The sequence below is a fragment of the Coturnix japonica genome, chromosome 3, assembly GCF_054131305.1.
Source record: "Coturnix japonica strain WE chromosome 3, WE-NBRP24, whole genome shotgun sequence".
Lineage (NCBI taxonomy): Eukaryota > Metazoa > Chordata > Aves > Galliformes > Phasianidae > Coturnix > Coturnix japonica.
Window position 1 is genome coordinate 67407781 of NC_140665.1, and position 20553 is coordinate 67428333.

General features: G+C 35.1%; 1 long non-coding RNA gene across 1 annotated transcript; it reads right to left on the bottom strand.

Moving 5' to 3' along the window:
• Nucleotides 1-3404: 3404 nt before the first annotated feature.
• Nucleotides 3405-19046, bottom strand: LOC116653257 (uncharacterized). Its single transcript, XR_014944141.1, has 3 exons — nt 18851-19046; nt 15329-15452; nt 3405-10562 (listed from the first exon to the last, which is right to left on the bottom strand). It is a non-coding gene; the product is annotated as an uncharacterized LOC116653257 (long non-coding RNA).
• Between the last annotated feature and the right edge of the window lie 1507 nt (nt 19047-20553).

The window sequence follows — 20553 nt, forward strand, 5'->3', positions numbered from 1 at the left end:
TGGCCCATAAAGAAAATCATCTGCAGTAGCATAAAAGTTACGTGCTGAACTTTTTTTCACCAGTCTTCATATGCAAGAATGTACAGAATTAAAAAACACACACTTTTTGAAAAGACTTTCATGTCTTTAACTTTTAACAATAGAATGTATCAATGACATAAAGTCTCTCTGCACAAGTGCTATTGATGAAAATCCTGCATTTCTCCTCCAGATAATTTTTAGAAGTTTTTGCATTAGAATTAATGATAGACTCACAGCCCTTGTTACCAACAATAAATTATCACTACATGTCTTGCCATTGAAATAGATTACTTAGCCATTCACCATTTGCCATGGGATGCTCTCCAGATGTGTTGCATCTGAATTTGTCTGAATTTTCACTTGAGTACTATGAAGTTAATCTGTTGTTTAGCACACCAAAAGAATCGTTAAATATCTGCTAAACATTATACCAGTTTGCAGTGTCTTGGCGTAAGGCTTTTTTTCTTCTCTTTCTTCCCTCTCTCTATTCCAGTGATCTTTAACAATACCCTACTGTTGCAATGCTGTTCTTTTTCTTCCCTCAAAGTATAATTTTATGCTAATCCTTGAGCTGTTGAAGAGGGCATTAGCTTTCAGCTAATTTTTCTCACTTGTTGTCCTAGGGAAGCTTTGTTACTTATAACCTGGCACAACCTGAAATTTGCACAAATATTGCCTCTTCCTTCCATACTTAAAACATTTTCAAAATTTGGTAGAGATTATACAGTAAGAATGCATGGTCCTGTCTACTCTCTATCTCATGATTCAGTTGCTGAGAGAACTGAACTTTCATCTTTATGTTGGAATATCATCTGAATTCTAGATTTCAAAGCAACTAAAAGGAAGACAATCATTAAAACACTGTTGCCTCAAATCCCAGTTCAAATAATCTCAAAGTCTATGCAAAACACAAATGTTGACCTCACAAAACTTCCCAACCTCCTGAGTAGCTCACAAAGCTCTGAAAACACTCACAAACTTATTTCAGAAACTTCTTTTTTATTGTTAGTAAAATATCTCTTGGTTGCCATTAGTTTTGCTTAAATCCTGTGGAAATATTTGGAGCTGCTTGGTGTACACAGCAATTCAGAAAAATGGCTCATCACCACAGTTTAGCTCAGTCTGCAGATTGCTTGTGTGCTTAGTTCCCACTTATTTTTTTCAGGTTCACTATCAGGCTAGACAGCTCTGTCAACTCAAAAAGACATGCTTTTTTCAAACTATTGATCTCAGTTGCTCTTTCAAATCCTTTAGTATTGGCTCTTAGGATTACTATAATGCTATAATCATTCTGCTAAGGATTCAGATTTGTGGTGGACTAAAAGATGGTAACATCAAAAGGATTGAAATGCCCTTGAAGCAATCAATTTTTGTTCATCAAATACAAATGCTGAGAGGCTGCTTTCAGCTAATAATTTATAACCGAATTAATGACACATGGCTTCCGTCAGTAATGGTCTCCTCTCTGGGATCCTTTTTTTTTTCCCCCCCCTTTCTGTGATCTGATTTCATATTCTGGGAAAGGAAATCAGAATGCTAAAGAATCTAATCAGAAATGAAGAGTGTCTGAAGTTAAAAGCTTAGCTTTCTTTCTCCAAACTGAGTGCTGCTTAAGCCTTTATCTTTCAATTTTGGCAAACATATTTTTAAGCTAATTCTTGTGGAATTATATTTCCACATTATTATTACTATTATTATTATTATTATTTTATTTATCCTACACACAAAGAATCACTGAGTTGTAGCAAGGACTGCACAAATGTTTTAAATGAGTCCCTAATTTGAGTTTGTAGATTATCAAACATTTTGTTTCATCACAGATTTTCCACATTATTAGAACAGTGCCAGATAATGTGCATAAGCAGTTCATCCATTCTCACTTCAGTTTTTTCTCCCTTCTGCTCCTTTGTTGAATTTTAGAAAACAGATTTAGAGTAAAATTGCCACTTTTGAAGATTAAAAGAAACTTATATGGTTGGCCTTAATTTCTGATCACTGTCCTATTTCTCCTCTTCTTTTACACTTCTAGTGAATTGATGAGCTAAGCCTGTTTGTTCAGAAAGGCCATCCAAAGCACTGACAACACTTTCTTTTTCTTTTTTTTTTTTTTTTTTTTCCTCCCTGAATTTTGTGTGGAAAGGGCAATATGCCCTGAGCCTACCATCTGTCAAAACATTGTAAACAAGAACAGCATCAAGAAGCCAACACCAGATAGGGTTGGGGAAAAAAAACACAACAACATAAAACAAACAAACAAACAAAAAAAAAAGAGAGAAAGAAAAAAAGGATTTTATAGGGGAAAAGATATGCACCTGAATAACTGCTAAATTATTGGACACCAAAGTAAACTAATCTCAGCCTCCTGGTGTCTTCTCTCTTCTGGATTGATTAAGAGCAACCTAATAACATCAGATTCATGCTGAGGTTGTTTAGTGATGCAGTACTCTTACAGTGTGGTCCTTTTTTAATAACTGTGAGACATTTCAGTCAGTGATTGGGGTTGGTTATGCAGAGAAAGGATTTTTGTGACAGAAGGGAAAAAGGAATATGGTGTCAGCTTTAGAAATGAAATATTCTCTTCTTCTATTTATTACCTCTTCCCACTTCTTTGTGAAGCACAGATATCACTGTAATCACTACAGTAATTCCTTAAGTAAGTGATACTTACACTTTTCTTAAATGCACAATATGGAAAGATTTACAATTATATTTATATCCACAACTTATTCAAAGATTAGCAGACAATCTGTCATGTGTTCTCACAGATAATTTTATAGCTGTGTTTCCCTTCATACAAATCACTTGATCTTTAATTTGTTCCTTTCTCCATTTCCTTTCTCTTTCTCCAGTTTTCCTTCACAACCTCCTCCCTCTCCCTGACATTCCCTGCAGCTTATAATTGGTTTAGAAATAGATCGAGTTACTTCTATTTGATAGCTTAAAGTACTTAGGATAATTATTTTATAGCAATTTATATTCAATTAATACTAAATCTTTGGCTGTGGAAAATCTTCAGCAAAGGTATTGCATTGCAACTCATCTGCTGTGCTTGTGTAACAAAAGTTTATGTGTCATAGATATCATCCAAACAGAGCTAAATGTCTTGACACACCAGCTGCTTTTCAGAATTTTAAAATCATTAATAGGAAAATAAGAAAACAAGCAGAAACTAGGCTCAAGGCAAAGAAAAAAATATTTAACCAGAAATGAAATATTTAAATGCAAATGAATAAGGATGCATTAAAGAAGTTAGGAAAGTAAGAGAAAGAGTAAAATAAACCAATCTACTCACAAAATTCTCCATATCGTATTTTAATTGTAGACATTCTTATTAGAATATGTTAAACCTCAGTTAGAAACCAACTGCAAAAATTCTACAAGGTGTCTAACATCCTCAAATGAACTGAAGCTAACAAAATCTCACAAAATAAGGTCAGTGGATGAAAAAAATAAGCACAAAATGAACACTGAAATGTTATGCTAGAAATGCTAAAACTTAAAAGTGTATAGACTGACCCAGCACAGTACTTGTGCTTGATAAGACTTGAAAAAGCAACGTAGTTCAAGATGCTTTAAATAAACTGTGACTTATTCCAAATAAGAGTTACAAAATAACTGAACAACCATAATAAAAATGATCAATAAAAAAAGCTTTTAAACTAATTGAAAACATCATAACATTAAGCTTTATAACAATCAGACTCCTATTTTTTTTAAGCAGCCTTACATGCAATTTTGGCAGGGAAAATTTTCTGAAATCCCCTCCCACTCTGTAGTTTAATGCAGTCCAAATGTCCTCACTCCAGAGAGTGAAGCAAAGACAACATTCCTCTTGATAGAGATAGCTTATAGTCCAAACAGCTCATTTATGATAAATACCTGGAACATTTCTGATTTTGTCTTCCAAGTAGTCGGGAGTTTTCATCAACTTTTTCTTCGTTGGTGTTCTCTTCTGATAGATTTCCAGTTTTGCTTTGAGATGAAAATAAGCCAGAGGTCATGCTTCAGATATGTGGAAAAAGCCATGAAGAGTAGGCTCTCAAGAGACTTTGAAGATGTCAAGTACTCTTCAGCTCCAGAACATTAGGGAGAAATGAGTTTATTCAGTGAGAAGCTTGGTACACCTAGGATCCTTTTGTTGTGCGTTGGTGTCACTTTATCTCTGGTCTCCTTACTTATGTCTCTGGGCTATGGCAATGCCAAGAATGATGGTGACTGTAGCCAGCTCCAGGTACAGGAAAGATATTAGTTACTGGTGCAGCAAGATAAGCTGAGGACAAGAGCCCACAGCCATCACTTTGCACAAGCTATAGTTCTGGCAAGGCCACTGGGATTTGAAATACATGAGATAAGCCCATTCACAAACATTAAATCTGACTTCCCCTGGGCAATCCTTTTAATCTCTTTTTATTACAGGAGCTCCTGTCCTGTAACCTCAGTGCTGCAGAAAGAAATGTTGCCCATACTACTGGAAGCTGGCTCCAATTACTAGCCTTTAATCGAGAAGCATGAAGATGCTGAGATACTATCATCCTAGAGACACATGGGTATGAACTTGAAATGGGAAACTTCAATGGGATGGTTTACATGCCTGAAGTTCAGTTTGTGTATAGCTTCATGCTGGAAAACCAGTCATAAAATTTCTGACTATTTCAATGACTTATGGAGCAATGGGCCACTGAATATTAGGACATACAGTCTGTGTGAACACATAAGAAAATAGCACAAAGCAGATTCATCAATAAGACAATAAAAATACTTCAATATGCTATTTATCCCATCAGCTCTTGACACTGTTAACTGAGTTTGACTCAGTGACGCTGAAGCCTGTTGTAATGATAAGCTTCAGAAAGCTTATATAGCAAACATCAGGCTAGTAGAGCAGTACACATTTTCCCTGACTTGACCAGAGTAGTGAGTAGGTGTTTAGTACACAGTTAATTCACACAACTGAAAACTTCTGGAAGAAAAAGATTTAAAGCTCTTTAACGAATCCCCTCTGGCAGTTAACAGTCCCAGGTGTTATGGTTGTTATCAAGTAGCTCTAACTAGTTTGAAAAGTGTTAGTAAAACACTAAAAAAACCCCCACCAACTTTCTGAAGTCTCATCTGCTAGAACAGGAGCACAGCAGTCTTTACTCAGTCTGTATTGGGCATCCTGGGTCTGAAGAAGGACAACAGGAAATGATGAAGTTGTATTCAGTTTTATGGGAAGGATGAAGCCCAGTCAGGCAGTAGCACTATGAGGAAAGAACATTTTCTTCAGGTTAGAGACAAGTAGAAAATCCTGTGCTTGCTCTGCTGATCATAGGTGAGAAGGAAGTATTCTCCTGCCAGTCTACTGGGTGATATGCCAGAGGCTGCAGCTGTGGAAGAGTCTTCATTCAAAAGCCTGATGTTGTTTGGGAAGAAACCAGGAAATGTCTCAAAGACCTTCCAGGTTTCTCACCTGTTCTTAAGTGTAATAATTTGTAAAGGATCATGTTTTCTCAGATAAATGAAGTGGGTTTATACAGTCAATAGATTTACAGGATTATATTTCTTAAACAAAATAAAGCAGCAGCTGTTGCTATTTTTTCCTGTTTTTGTTGTATACAGCCTAAAATAAAATTCCATTACTTTAAGAAGGATGTCCCATCCCTAGATATTTTCAATATGTGTAATGAATGAATAATAATTTTATCATCCATCAATGGCAGAAAGAACTATGACCTCTACACTGGAACTATTTTGGGTAAGATATATAATTAAGCCTTAAAATAATGCAAAAGCCAAACTCAGACAAGAACTGGGTAAAAAGGTGAAGTTATACTAATGAAGTCCATGAAGTTATACTTCAAAGACTTTAAAATTTTGGCAGTCACTAATTTTTCTAACCACGTAACCCAACAAATTAAGATATTTTTGTTTCATATTGCTTTCAAATAGGCACCAGAAGAATAATTTGAATTTAATACATCAACAAAGTAAAATATGGGACAGATCAATGAAAAAGTGATTCTGTTAATATTAATGTAGAGACTTGTTTCTGAAGAGCTAAGGCAGCTCAATTCAGCAATGGAAGCACACTTTATTTCAGTATTTGGTTATGAAATTAGGGGCAGGTTGACATTTTTAGTTGTATGAATCCATCAGTTCTACCCAAACAACTCCATGTATGCCTTGCATTTTACCACCAGCTAATAGAAGCTGACATGTTCCACTGCAACACACACAATTTTGGTAAACTGCGTTATTTGAAAGCCAACTCAGAGCAGAGCTTAAATCCTTCTGGTAGCACTTCAGCAACCACCAGCATAGCTCTGATTTAACAGCTTGCTTGCATTTGCTCTGAGTTATCTTTGCAAGGATCCCAACACACTGAGCTCATTCTTTGTATTTTTCTATTGATTATTCTACAACCTGTGTAAAGTAGAAGTATCATTTAGGCTCTTTGTTTAACTGCATTTCCTTGTGTTTTCCTCCTTAATCTTTGTAAACGGAGATCTTCCCAGTTATGGCAGTATGTTTGTTATCACTTGTTGTCATGTGATATTTATCTAGCTGTGACAGAGATACCACTGGTGTTTCTGAAACAATGCTGGGCTCCTCTGTTATCTTTCTGCAGGTGTTGGGTTTGCCATCTCATGAACTCTGGTATCCTCAGCAATTGTTGGTAATCCCCAAAACCAGCAATTGGGGATTTCCCCGGAAAGTTAACGTCCTCATAAACTGCTTGTATTCTTATTACAGAAGGAAAACATACTCAAAAAATTTAAAGGGGAAAATAGCTCACTAAAATACTTTTCTGCTTGATTGCCTAAATCAACTGGACGTTCCAAATCCTAAACTGCAAAAGGAAAGTATCAGGAATTATAAAAACATGGGACTTAAACATTCTGAGAGTTACCAGTTTTGTGTCAGTAAGTACAATTGGTCTGTCCAAGGGTCTGTTTTCAAATTACTATAGAAAATATGGATCATAATGTTTAAATCCTCTAAGCAGAGTTTGCCTTCACAAATATGAGCTTATACAAAGGAATACCTTTTAAGGTTTTCATCTTTCATCACAAGTAAGATGAATGGAATAACATATTGTGCAACATTTTTTTCCAGAGTTGTACAAAGAAACTTATTAATTGGAGATGCAATTAAAAAAAGGAAAAATAGTGATTTAAAAGAACTAAACATTGTCCAGAGATTGAACATAATATAATCTTGGAGAGTCCTTAGCTTGGTTGTTCAACCATGTGTATACTCTGCTGGAGTAGGATTTACTGTTACTTTTTCAAGCCCACAGAAATTATTATCTACAAGCTGTGGACTTCTCTTCTGCTTTTATCAATGTCTGAAAATATAGTAGCAGCAGAAAAGTATACTCACATAGTAAACTTCAATGAAATGAAAGGGAAGGAAAAGAACTCAAACAGCAATATTTTGAAATATACTGACTTTCAATAGTTTTCAAACATCAAAGGACTGTGTATTCTGTCTGCAAGTTCATTTTCTGAATAAATTATTATTTGATTCATCTCTCCATGATCTATTTTTAGGCCTTTGGAATACTTTTGAAAGCAAAAGTCCTTTTTTTTTTTTTTTTTCTTTCTTTTTTTCCCCGTTTGGCTTGGATCATATGGTTTGGGAGCTTACAGCTCTTTCTAGCTGCCTGGCAGATTCTCACACAATTAGCCTTCCAACAAATTCACTCTTGCTGGAACTTACTTCTTAGGAATTCCTCCAGTGCCCCTTTGCACTAGTGAATGTCTGTATGTTCTGCTGATCAAAGAGTGTCCCTCTTCATTCACTTATCAAATGGTTTATTTTTACATAATATGCCTGTTGACACCACAGCTGCATTTTCAAGCAAAGAAAGAGGAGAACTGCTGCTGAAAAGAAAGGATGATGTTAAAATTAAACTGTACATTTTTTGAAGTAGTTGTGGGGCCATATCTGTGCCTTTGTGGGTTGTTGCTGTCTGACAGCCCAACCAGCTACCCTTGCAGTTGCCTTGTAAAGGGTAGAGGTACATGATAGCTGCTGGCTTAGCAGAATTACCCAACTGCTTTATTGAACCTGAGGGCCCTAGTACATAATGCACAATTTCCCTACATGAGGTTAAATTTAGTGCAAATTCAGTGGAAAAAGTATACCCCCTTTAACTTGCTTTAAAAAGATGTTTACCAACTTGTCACTTGAGACAGCCACAGACTGGAAAACAAGCTGCAAATAGCTGTTAGAAACCTACGTGAATAAAGACCATAGGCTCTTGAATAAAAAATAAAAACATACAAAATTATCTTTTTTAATTTGGCTGTGGTCAGATCTGGTTTGTTCTGTTGGCAGTAACATATAAGTACAGTTTTGTGGTATCTACTCCACTTAAAGCATTTTTAATCCACAACCTTTTCATCTTGAACTACTTATTCCCTACCCATTGCTGTACTGTGATGGACAGTAGTATTAAAAGCAAAAGCAATTTTATGTCAACTTCTGTATCTCTGAAGTAGACAAAGCAGAACTCTCTTCCCCTCAAAAGCCTTCTCAAGGAGGTGATATAAGCCATGCCAACTGCTGAACTCTGAACTCACCAATCTTCTGTCAAGGCTCTATCCTATCAACATTCCCATTTCTTCTGAAAATATAAGATGAGGCTTGTAATACAAAATAGAACTGTGAATTATTAGCATGGCTTTGTCTTACTTCCATCATTTATGAGGCACAGGGGCATAAAGTAGAGTCTAAGAGCTTGTTCTCTCTCTCCTTTGAGGAACGTAGTATGACTAATCCACAAGCCAAGTATGTGCCTAGCCCTCCCCAGGTCAGACAAAACCTCTGTTGTATTTATAGAAATTCCTGTTTTCACTTCCCTTTATTTAAACTGGTTTAACAACACATTTTAGTGTGTACAGATTTTTTTTGTGATAATTAAAATTTGAATTTCTAAGAAATTTTTGCTTTTTATTATGCCAAATGCTATTGCTCTTCAGACAATGCTGGTTAGAAATAGAGTGCTGTTTTCCAGCTTTATACATACGCAATCTGAGTATGAAGTTGTTTGCTCATGTTTTGAATGTCATAGAATCAAAAAGTCATAGAATGACTTAGGTTGGAAGAGACCTTAAAGATCATCCAGTTCCAACCCCTTACCATGGGCAGGGATGTCACCCACTATATCAGGCTGCCCCATTCAAACTGGCCTTGAACTCCTCCACGGATGGGACATATAATATTCTCTTAATATTTATAAGCATCTGATTTCCACGTATCATGTACAACTCTCTCACAATTACATACTTTGGACTTATAGATATACCAGCCACCAAAATCTCTGGAGTTTGTTCACATATTTGCAGGTGATCTATGCTGCCTGAAAGCTTACTGCACCAAGCAAACTCTTCCTTGTGATCTTCCTATCCTTCTACAACCACAATACAATGTGCATAGGAATCACTGACATTAAGGAAAAAATATGTTGCAAAATAAATAAATCACAGTCAGTTTTGTCACTGAAAACAATCTGAATTAAAAAAAAAAAAGACATTTGTCCACAGAACTTTTTTTTTTCCTTTTTTTTTTTTCCAAAGGCTCACAACAAATAGTTCCACTTTATAAACAGTATACATTTATATGCTATTCGTTCTTTCATGTGAAAATCAAAGTGTGATGGTGTATCACCTCAGGCAAAATCCTCAATAGACTATTTGTATCCAATTAAGATTCTCTGAGGAGTTGTAGCTGATAATACAACACAATGATTTCACAGTATAGTCATGGCAAATAGTATAGGAGTTATTGTTCTAAAATTTTTGCCATTATTTTATAACTAGCTAAGTCAGTTTTACCACAGGCTAAAGTTCTGACATAAGTGGTGAATGTATTTTGAGGAGGCAAAAGTATGCTGACTTCGGAAAAAGTATTTGGAATGAGTGATTTAGGAAGAAAGTAAGCAGCCCCATTTCATAATTCCTAAAATCATCAAATCGTAGGATTTCTTACTTCATTCTATCTTTTGCTCTCTTTCTCATTGATATACTCTGCACACCTGTCCCAACCTTTCTTCTTGGATCGTGTGGTACAGCACTGGTACAACCTGTGTCTCAAACCTCTTCTGTGCTTGCATATCGTTTGTACTTATCCCACGGAACACTCCACGTGAGTCCTCATTAGCACAAATTATGTAACTTCACTGCAATAGTTCTTCTTGCAAGAGAGGAAGTAAAGGCCTTTGTAGTATGATGAGTGATATTTAGGATATGTTCTGTGAAATGGGAAACACTGTTGAATATTTCTCTTCACCAGTACTCTTCGCTGTACTGCTGCCTCCTGTTTCATGCCTGAGTTTGGAAGAGCACCTGACTGGGGCTTGGAGAGTCTCTTGGAGCTGCTCTGTGCTGGATAACCCCTGGTGAAGCGAGTGAATTCCCTGCTGGAGACCTACATCCACAAGGTTCACACAAGGGGAAAAGACATAATGAAAAGATGAAGGGTATGATTTTATCCAGCACAGTCTGGTAAATGCTTCTACAGCAGAACTCAGATGTTCTTTGTTCTTCTACATCCATCTATTTTAGAAAAGAAGAGTTGTGTTACTCATTGCAAAGACTAGTAGTAGCACACAGAATTTAAGTGTGAAATTCTTTAGTCTGGTCAAGTAGCTTAATCTCTCACCTTTATCATTTATTTTATCTTTGAAATGCTGATATAACCAAAAAAACATCACTGCTAAAATATCACTGTGCTAATTTCAAATCTGAGCAGCTTCATATTTCTTAGCATACGCTCCATATCTGGCTGTGACTCCTGATAAAATTAGGGTCAGGAATCTTTTTGTGTGTGTGTGAAAAGCAGCACGTATTCTCAAGCCTGCAAGTATTCAGGAATTTGGTTTTTTGACTGACCAGAATGGTTCCTAAACTTTCCTCCGTTCCTGTGTTATTTTGTTACTCAATCACTTTTTCTCCCATCAGAACATAACCTACTCATATAACTGTGATTATACATTCATAATTGCCAAGTCAAAATAAAAGCTGAGAGCATATGGAAATGATCAGAATATGGTGTGATAGCAGCAATGCCATTTACTGTATATAATCAATTTAGCGCACCAATAAATACACACGTATATAAAACTCTGACAAGCAGACTACTCTTTTCTATAAAACTTTTCATTTAAATTCTGGTGCCACTGTTTTGGAATAAATTTTCTTGTCACAAAGATATGGCATTTTATTTGATTCAGTCTTATTGCATCATTAAAATATTGGTATCTTTTATGTTTTGCAAACATTTGTGGACATACCATTAACCAACATAAAACACAATGCAGTAACAAATGCCTGTTTTATGACTGCTGTCATACTATATATTCTCTAATGGTCTAACATTATCAGCAATCTAAGTCTAAATTATCACAACTAAAAGTCCATGAAATACAAGACACATATATAATCTCCAGGAGCTAATCTATTGAAACATTAGAATTAAAGGTTCAGGCAATCAATTCAGTCAAAAATGCAGTTTTGCAGAGGAATTTTTCATTCACGTAGCAAAAACAAAAAAGGAAGGAAGCAGCCAGTCATTATCAAAAAGATCACCCCTGTCCAAAGAAGATATAGTTTCTGTGGACATTTATGTACTGTCAGAAGAAAGAAGGGGGAAAAAAAAAAAGTGGGATAGAGAAAGCAAAAAGGAATTTGATAAAGCTACAGTGTTTATTTCTTTATTGCTTTTATTTTAAATGTTTTTTGATAAATTAAATTAGTCAATTACCTGGTCTTAAGATTGATTTGTGTTGTTCCCTGACAGTTTTTATTTGGCCTGAGAATTTTACTGTGGGTCTATAGAAGCAGAAGAATTTAAGACAAGGATGATAAATGACTAACAACATATGGCTATGTGAAGTTGTGTTAAAATAGTCTGTGCTGCTAGAGTACGCAGCTAATGAAGGTGCACCAGAGATACTAGATTCAGATAGATAGGGATAAAGTCCTTTAATAGGAGATAAGGCTGGCAACAGTCTGTGCTGAGCATATACAAGGAAAGAATTTGGCTTTTGCATGACGATCATTTAAAAGTTTATTTCATCTCCCATGGAAGACCCTGAAATGAACTTTTTATTTTGCATGCCTTCTCTTCTAAAGGTGATGACAGGATCAATTTCATTGGCTTAGAAAGACGATATTAATCACATAGATCTGTCAAGATACATAATGACAATATATATTGAAGAAGCATCTTGGCAGAATGCTCTTCTTACGAATCTCCTTTTTATTGTAGTCTTTGACAGCAACAGTTTAAAGGGTAAAGAGAGTTTTGGAATCTAGGCACCACAGACAGACAATGTTGAGTAAAGAGAAGAGGAGGGGGAAAAAGCAAACAAGTTTGAAAGAAAGTGTCCAGACACTCAAATGCATTCCTAATCAAACAGCAAAGGAATTGTGATTTAATAAGAGTCTAAAGTATGCCATTTACTCTCCATGAAAAGGTTTGTGGGTTTTTTTAACTTTCTTTTCTAAACTAAAAAGGTAGAATGCACACAAAAGTCTGCTACCTAAGATGGTTTTGAAATACAAAGGTTCTGCATTTAGTTTACTTTTTGGATTAGATGTGTCAGTCTCAACAACCCTAACTAACCTATGCTTTCGCCTGTCCTCTGAGCATCTTGTCCTTCTTGCAGAGATTATATCTCATCTATTAGGCTCTTTTTTATTTTTGTTCCCACTACTTCCACGGATTTTCTCCATATATTTTGTCACTTCTGAAGATCGACATTCTTTGTCATTTCTTTATTGTTCTCTAATGAAAGTATTGGAGTTGTTTATGGAATACTAATTAAAGCCTCTTTACTCCTTTCCCTTTGGAATTGAAATAGAAACATTTTCCATTGACTCAAAGAAAAAGAAAGTGGCATGCAGCTAATTTAGCCTATTCACACTGCAGTTTGCTAGACATTTCCTTGTCTTTTACTAAGACTGTATGAAAGCCTGTAAGAATTAAGAAAACTCAAGAAATATCGCTTCTATATAACTTTTATACTTTCCCAGTTTATCTAATATGTCAAAATTACTAGATATTTTAGTTTTTCGATCTACACTTTCATTTTGAACTCCTAGATCTTGGCAGTGGTTTGTAAAACTGTTATGCATCTTTCTACTCCCATCTTTTCCATAGAAACAAAAAAACTTGTAAATTATAAGATTTATTATAAAATGGAAGTAGGAGTTTGTTCATAAATAACAGTAGAATTCTACTGAATTCTCTGGGGAAACACTGGTTTTATCTGGTCTTAAAATTTGTAGTAACTTAAAAATTAAGTGCCAGAAATCCATCATAGTCTAATGAACTAGTCCTTTTCCAGTTATTTTGAACAGTGAAAAGTGAAATTATAGCCAATACCTATTTCTACTGGCAAACTGCAAACACGGTATTCAGCATCCTCCCAGACCAGACACTTACAAACTGCATTTATGTAAACTCTCCTCTTGAATCCTTTAGCTAATACCTATTTGAGTAAGGACTGCTTACCCAAGAAAGGATTTTCAGGCTCAAGCCCTGCCTCAATATTCTCCACTTTAACCAGGCAATTATCTCACCCTCCTGGGCAGATTATAAATTATGCAAAACTATAAACAAGGTGGAAAGGGCAAGAGGAAAATAGAAGTAATGTATGAAGTATGCGTCATGCTACCAGAATTCTTAAAACTAACATGACTTACAATTTAGATACAACACGGCATTACTGTGAAAATGAATACAAGACTTTTTGCTGGCTTGAAGTTTACAGTTAAAATTTTAAAAATAGAAATAGAAAATAAATGAGAAAAAAAGATGAGGCTACATGCTACCTTGCACAATATTTGTAACTTGGAAAAAAAAAAAAAAAAAAAAAAAAAAGCAGTATGCAAATATGAAAGCCAACAAACAAGGAAAATATCATTTTCTATTTGATTTTCCATAGATTCACAAATTTCCCTTGGTTCTGAATTTTAAAGGCTTGTGATTTATTCAGAGTAGAACTGTATAAATGTGAATGTGTGAAATCAGTGACAAAAACAAATGAGAATTGCAGTTCTTAGGATTTGGTGTTGCAGAAGCATTTTTTCCTATCTCCTGATGAATAATAAGATACATTAAAAAATTTTTTTTTGAAAAATTGCCGAAGAAAGGTGGTGTTTTTCACCAACTAACAAACTCAAACTGGATACAGAAATGAAAGAAAGCTCGGAGAATGATTCAAGTATAGTACAGGTGGCTAACCAGAGACAGAAAAATAAGTCTTATTATTTTTTTCTTTTGAACAAAGTATGTTCTCCCATGACATGAGTGACTGAATCTCTAGATTAATAAAGTTATAGGTAGATTTGAGAAAAGACTATTGTACTTTTTGTCAATTCACTCATTCATATTTAAGATGAATTTTTTTTTTCCTGATAACTCATAATAACAAATAATACATTGCAATAATTATTGTAAGGGAAAAAATGATGTTCTTGTGGTGATGATCGCATATGATCTGAACTACAGTGTATGATAACTGAAGTTACTGTTTATAAAAGTTCAGAATAAAATATTTATAATTTTTGCAATACACTGTTGCACACATAAAACTGATCTGACAACAACAAATGCATACTGTCTTCTAAAACAAATCTATGTTTTGCTTCTTACACATCTTTTAAACTAGACTTTTTGAGAAAAAGTGTTCTTAATGCTTTGTTTCAGGTGTAGGGATGTCACTTCAAAGACACTTCTTTGCTAATTACTACAGTCTGAGGCAATTAATCTTTTCTATGAGAACAGTGTTCCTTCATTAACTTAGGCTATTTCTAGGTGAAGTTCTTTCCAATTCTGGAAAAAAAAATGCAAATAGTTTAATCTTAATCTGTTGGAATATGAATTTCTTAGCATACATTTCATTCTAACACTTAAGTAAAAACTGAATGTTACTTTAGTTATTTGATACACACGGTTGTAAGTCACACTACTTGGTTTGTATGCTAAGTTCTCTTAGTATAATACCATTTCTGTATTCCCCTTTGTCACAGAAACAGTCCAAAGACTAATGTATACTTTTTTCCTCTTTCCTGAAACTACTTTTGTGAATGCTCTTTAAAATATATTTTTTCTTGAGAAATATGCCAATGGAGACATGAAAATTAAAACAAAATTGGAATGATTAGTCTGAACAAGATTTTTGAAGTTTATTTTGCTTTCTCACCCACCTCTACAATTTTAAATACTATGGCCTGAAAATGGTTCCTGATTTGAACCTTAACCCTCTGCCCTAAAATAAGGTAAAAAATAAAACGGAGAAGTTATTCGGACTTACTGTTTCTGGAAGACTTAGTAAGCAATAAAGCTACTATAGTTCTGCTTCATAGAGAAGAAGGATGTGGGTAACAGTGTCTCTGTTCTGCAGATGTGTTTCATTTGGGCTTCTTTACCATTGGTTACTAGAGTTTTTGAAAGACATGGAATATTAGAACAGTTAGATCACTAGCTACAGCAAGGAGATTTCTATTTTGCAGTTTTATAACATCCAGTTCTTTACTATTCCTGAAAAGCAGAAACATTTTTGCAAAGTTGAACAGAATGCCTAATGACTTATTCATACCTCTATAGTAACAGACCCTTAATTCAGAAAGGATCGACATCCAGTACGACAAAGCACATCTTAACCCCTGCCCCACCAACTAAATAACATAGGAATAGTCTCAGTATAACAGTTCCAAATGACATAACACTCATGACAACACTTGTATAATCTCAGACAGAAAATATCTGAACTTAAGCTACTAAAACAATAAAAGATTTTAGAACATACAAGTACAAAATAATGAGATCTTTCACATCTGAATATGATATAATATTATATCATTGCAGCATTTATTACATGAAAATTTTTGATTATCCACTTAAGCGATGGAAGGTACTGTGTTTCATACAGGTGTTGAGAAAAAGAGGGATTCCACAAGTTGTACTGGTAACCGGCTTCCTCATGGTGTATCTGTATATTCACTATACATAGCTTTTTAACTTACCTTTACAGCTCATTTATGATTTACTTTTAAAAGCAGAGAAAAAAAAATAATTAAAAAAACAAACCTACTCCTCTTAACAGATTGGATTTCATGTACTGTTCTGCTGCATTTTCACACTGCTTTATTTAATGCACTGCTTCTGTACATACAAAATACTCTGGTTGTTTGTAGGGATTATTTTTCATGAAATAGGCAGGAAGACTAGCAGCTCTTTTTTTTTTTTCCCTTGTAATTCATACTGGAGAATGTTCAGTCATTCATTTAAGTATTTAGTTATTCCTTAAAGTACAATATTCTCCAAGGCCTTTAATTTTTTACTGTTTTTTTAGATGTTATTTTGTGCATAGATATACAATGTGATTGTAGTATGGTAGTTCTTTTACTATCAGATTGTTCCTTTATCCCAAATATTCACTGTTTTTGTGTTTAGAAAATTAACAAATTTCATGTAAGCGCTCTCAAAAGTTTCTGTTTGTTAACCTTGAACTGGGAAGAAATACTTGGTACATGTGGACAACTTTTTAAAATGTAGTGGTGATTATATTTTCTCATAGCTTAGAGAGCATATACTTCTTATTAGATTAAACTCTGACATTTCATTGAGCTACATGAAGCCTTTTCGGCATTGAGATGGGAAAAAAAAGTATGTATACACATTTTGTCAGACTGCGTAACAGAGTGGTTTACATACCATTACACAGAAGAAATGAGACTAGCTAGCTAACTATAGATATCATTGTGATAGGATGATCTGTCACTCTTAAACTACGGTTTGAGAAAAGGATTATATATTTTTTTTATTTGCAAATCTACTTAAGTATTCCCAATATGATCTCCAAAATGATCACAGTAAAAAAAAGGGTAAGTTGATCACATCAGAATTGTCTTTCTTTGAAGAAGAGAAACATATTCCTCCATTCAAACTTCAAATAATTATCCACTTGTATTATAGCAACAAATTTCTAATTTGCTACCAGAAGTGAATAATTAGAATTGATTAATTCTAATCAACAATTAGAAAATGAATCCTGTAATTTTGCTAAAAGGACTATGTCTTGACTTGGAGTAAACTCAGACTGTATTAGAGGATCAACTTGTTATTTTGGACTATAATCTGCATCACTGTAGTATATTCTGGTCTTTTCATTTAATTAAATGTGTTTAAGTAATTTGTTATGAACATATCTAGTTCAATTGCTTATTTCCTTATTTATTGTTATTTCTGTTATTTAGGCAGTGATCTATGTTTTTGCCTTTACTTAAAGTTTTACTTTATTTTATAGTGGAATATATGCTTCTCTGAATGAATCATCTCCTCAAAATGGACCACCACATTGACCAAAAATCTTCCAAATAAAATGTGAATTTGGAATCCAATTGAGTGACTATGTTAAATTAAAAATATTCCCTAAGTTATTTTTTAGTAGCTAAAATGAAGGCTCATTCTCACTGCTTATGAAGAATCAATCCACTGAACTGGTTGCGTGCCTATCTTGCCTGGGTGAGAGGGCCCAGGGACAGAAAGGTTCAGCTCCACTGGTCCAGATGCATGTAACACCTCAGAGAGCCATAAGACTGAAGCCATAAACAAAGAATTTCAGTCTCTAACATTTTTTTAAAATCACTTTGATCTTTAACACAACTGATTCACATTTTCTATTTTCAATTTTAACAGTTTATGGGCTTTTCCTTCATTTTTTCTTCACTTGAACATTTACAAGTGTTGGGAACACAGTCACAACTGTGTTATCAAGAGAAACAGAAGCCAGAACTTCCCCAGTTGAGATGCTTTATTCTGTGCCCTTACATTCTTAGCCTGAGAGACAATAAACATCTGTGGGCCACACAGGATCCATTCTGGTCACTGTGAAATTCACTGATTTGATGAGATACTGAAAGAAAACCAACATGAGAAAATTGAAAAACCTTGGTCCCTTAGTCAGTGATTTTCTGAAAAACCCAAGCATCTGCAACTGGTGAGAAAATGGGAGTGGATGCGTTTACAAATTCAGCTTACAGAGCCCTTAACACACTCCCTCCAACCTCGTTTTGTAAATTTGATGATCTGATACAATTTTATAGTTAAGTGGGAGTTAAAAAAAAAACCAAACATACATATCAAAATATATATACATATAATATGATATATAATACACTGTAATGAAAAGAAGTGTTCTTGGAACAATAGTTTTTCATTCAGATAGAAATAACAGATCTCTCTGTGGAGCTAGCTGGTTTGTCAGTAGATTTGTTTCAGACATGTTGTTTCATCCGCAACCCGAACTACATGTAAAGATCTCCAGTAAGATCAGCTGTGCACAAATGGGGAGGTGACAGGGGGATCAGGGATTGCAGAGAATTAGTAGAAACAGGACAGATATGCACATGCAAAGAACAGAGGTTCTCTAATAGCGTGACCTTGAGAGAAGCTGAGATGTAACTTTTGGGTCAATTTTTGCCTGAAAGAGAAGTTGTTTCTGTGGGAAATCAACCATCACCTATTCAAATTATTCTGGAACTTGAGGTGTTCTCTGTAAGTAAACAGGAGAAACACCCAACAGAAGCAGTATTTTCTCCCATTGCCGCAAGCTGCAAACCTGTTAAATTCAACTAGTCAGTTACTTCAAGAAAGGCAACAGTAAGGCTATAAGTGGATGTATCTTACGTTAGAATTTTATAGCCTCTATTTAGGATTCCTGAGACTGATTCAAACTTATGTGATCACTCACATTTTTAATGACTGGAAAATGGCAGTCTCTATTTTTTCAAATGACTCATTCATGTCTACATCATTTATATCAAATACGTACCTTATTTGTGAATGTACAGGGAATATCATAGAAGGTGGAGAAAGGCATCCCTCATAATCCTTAGCCTGTATTCATGCATACAAAGATTACGCAAAGACACTGTGCAGTCATCGCTAAGAATCTTAACATTTCTGTGATACCTTCAGTTGCTTCAGCCAGCTTGCTGAGACAGGATTTTTTCCAGACAGTTTGATGGCCTGATTTTACCCTTACTGAGAATCAAAAGACAAATGGCAGCGAACTAACAGTCTTGAAAAAAGTACATGTTCATCAAAGTCATTCTGGTAAACAAATTGTGGCAGCTCTATTAATCATGTCAGCTTTACGCTCACTTCTTGCGCTCTTCCCCCAGCTCAGTGTAGTTGTCACACGCTGTGTTTGCCGTATGTCAGTCATTACAAGGACAGTGGGCTGAAGATGGACAAACCAATAATGCATTATTTAAGTAGTTGTTCCGATCCATACACACTATGTAGCTTGTGCTTAGTAAGTCAAACAGTTACATACCAATGAATGAAGATGGCTATTTTTTTCTGCAAATCCATTTTAATTATTGTTACTATTATTTTTATTCCTGAACTGATTTAGAAGCTACATGTCAAGCTCTGATCCACATGGAGTATTACCCTGTGACTGCTGTCTATGTTCAGAACTTATGATTTTTATTTTACGCCTACAAATTTGCACCACTAGATAACCACATAATCTTTCACATGTAAATAGAGTTCCCATAAGATCTTACTATTGGAGCACACGGAAGCATTTGTGGGAAATTGCATGCTCATTTTACAGTCTATATTCCTTTTTTGAAATTAGCTATGTGACAGTAAGATTGTTTCCAGATATGTAAGTTTTTCATTTTTATAAGAATACTGTGACCAAAATCAGAAAATAAATCTGTGGCTTTTTCTGTATGCATTCACATTTTTCCATTTTGCTGTGAAAACAAAACAAAAAAGACTTAAGTGGGACTTCTGGGAGAAGCCCCACATGTATAACCATCTGTTTTCTTGCTAGCTATTTTTTTTCCTTGCTGTTAGGGTGGCTTCTTTAGTTTTTACCAATTGCCAGGCTCAGGTCTTCCGCCCCAAGGAATTACACACCTTGCAGGCAGATGTGAGCATGAGAGAAACAGAACAACTCTCCCTCCCTCCCTCCCTCACTTCCCTACACTTACACCCATCCCCACACACAAGTGTTTACGAGGAGAAGCCTTGTATGACTTTTTAACTTTGCCCTGTTATGGCCACTGTTGCACAGCAAAGAGTAATTTCGCCATGCATTGATCTCATGAACTGTGGAAATGAACCTTCTGAGCCGCAGCCCAAGCATTAATAATTTAATGACTGCAGAACTATAAGCAGCAAGGCTTATTTCACCTTATCCTGTAACTTGTGAGCTCCTTTAGGACGTAGGTACGTGTGCAAGAGCAGACCATAAATTGAGCACTGTGCAGCCACTGTTTGACCTCCATATGTTCTGGCACATCAAGAAATCTTCTAATGTATGTTAGTGGGGGTCAGGAAAAAGCCCTATTTCCATTCGATGAATAGGCACACTTAGGTAAAACTGCAAAGTTTGCAAAGTGTTTGAACAGAAAAATAAGGCTCTAAACTATAACTAATGGCTCTTTCAGAGTGACACTGTTCATGATTTTAAACATTTAGAGCAGAGATCCAGTTGACAGTAGAGGACAGTAGAGA